The following is a 2,039-nucleotide window of genomic DNA, read 5'->3' as shown; positions in this document are numbered from 1 at the left end:
TGAGATCATGATCTGAACTGAAATCAAGAGTCTGTTGCTTAACTGACTGAGCCACTCAGGTGCCCCTAATAGAAATGCTTTTAATGTTTTATCAATAACTGATTGGTTTTTAGTCTAATATATCTTGTTAAGAAGTCAGCCAGCCAAGTCTATTTTGCTATGCTTTTATTTTTAAGTTAGTATCAGAAATGGTAGGAAACAGGGCGCCTGGGTGGCTCAGTTGGTTAAGCGACTGCCTTCGGCTCAGGTCATGATCCTGGAGTCCCTGGATTGAGTCCCACATCGGGCTCCCTGCTCGGCAGGGAGTCTGCTTCTCCCTCTGACCCTCCCCCCTCTCATGTGCTCTCTCTCATTCTCTCTCTCTCAAATAAATAAATAAAATCTTTAAAAAAAATGGTAGGAAACAATGAGATACATAACATAATACCATTTGCAAAAATTAAGAATATAGTGCCACAAAAGAATGCACATCTTGCAAAAATATGTTAACATTAAACTTATTAAAATAGTTGTTTATGGGCGTGTCTGCCTGGCTGCTGGTGAAACATGCAACTCTTGATCTTGGGATTATGAGTACGAGCCCCACATTTGGTACAGAGATTACTTAAAAATAAAATATTTTTTTAAATGGTGGCTTATCGGGGAAAGGGAATGAGAATACAAAAATAGAAAGAAAAATATATTCATACTGGGCGCCTGAGTGGCTCAGTCGTTAAGCGTCTGCCTTCGGCTCAGGTCATGATCCCAGGGTCCTGGGATCGAGTCCCACATTGGGCTCCCTCCTCGGGGGGAAGCCTGCTTCTCCCTCTCCCGCTCCCGCTGCTTGTGTTCCTGCTCTCGCTATCTCTGTCTCTGTCAAATAAATAAATAAAATCTTTAAAAATATATATATATATATATATATATTCATACCAAAAAACTAACCCCATGAAAACTTGAAAGAAAAAAAGTACAAGGGTATTATTTGTATTAGTATTTGTATTTAGTATTTAATAAAATTTGTTTATGAAATCATCTGGGCCTGGTGCTTTTATGAGGAAGGATGATTCCTTGACAACTTCCTTAATTTCAACCAAGGTCATTGATCTCTCTAAATCTCTGTTCTGTGATCAGTTTTGATTTCTTATATTTAACTTGAAAATCTTCCATTTCTTGGAGAAATTATCATACTTTTATTTCCTCTATATAAGTAGCCATTTCTTCATTGTAATTTTAATTTTGTATACTTATGAATTCTTACTTTTTATTGATTTGTTTAGCTGGTAGTTTCTGTATTTAATTTTTAAAGATCCAACACTTTATTTTTAAAGATTTGTTCTATGTGCCTATTTTCTTTTTTCTGAGAGAGAGAGAGAGAGTGTGTGTGTGTGTGTGTGTGTGCAATTTGGGGGGGGTTGGGGAGGGGGCAGAGGGAAAGGGTGAGAGAGAATCTTAAGCAGCCTCCATTCTTTTTTTAAAATTTTTTTATTGTTATGTTAATCACCATACAGTATATCATTAGTTTTTTATGTAGGGTTCCATGATTCATTGTTTGTGCATAACACCCAGTGCTCCATGCAGAATTTGCCCTCTTTAATACGCATCACCAGGCTTACCCATCCTCCCACCCCCCTCCCCTCTAGAACCCTCAGTTTGTTTTTCAGAGTCCATCGTCTCTCATGGTTCGTCTCCCCCTCTGATTTCCCCCCCTTCATTCTTCCCCTCCTGCTATCATCTTTTTTTTTTCTTAACGTATATTGCATTATTTGTTTCAGAGGTACAGATCTGTGATTCAACAGTCTTGCACAATTCACAGCGCTCACCATAGCACATACCCTCCCCAGTGTCTATCACCCGGCCACCCCACCCCTCCCACCCCACCCCCAACTCCAGCAACCCTCAGTTTGTTTCCTGAGATTAAGAATTCCTCATATCAGTGAGGTCATATGATACATGTCTTTCTCTGATTGACTTATTTCGCTCAGCATAACACCCTCCAGTTCCATCCACATTGTTGCAAATGGCAAGATCTCATTCCTTTTGATGGCTGCATAATATTC

The sequence above is a fragment of the Neomonachus schauinslandi genome, chromosome 1 (genome assembly GCF_002201575.2).
Source record: "Neomonachus schauinslandi chromosome 1, ASM220157v2, whole genome shotgun sequence".
Lineage (NCBI taxonomy): Eukaryota > Metazoa > Chordata > Mammalia > Carnivora > Phocidae > Neomonachus > Neomonachus schauinslandi.
This window is presented reverse-complemented; position numbering follows the sequence as displayed.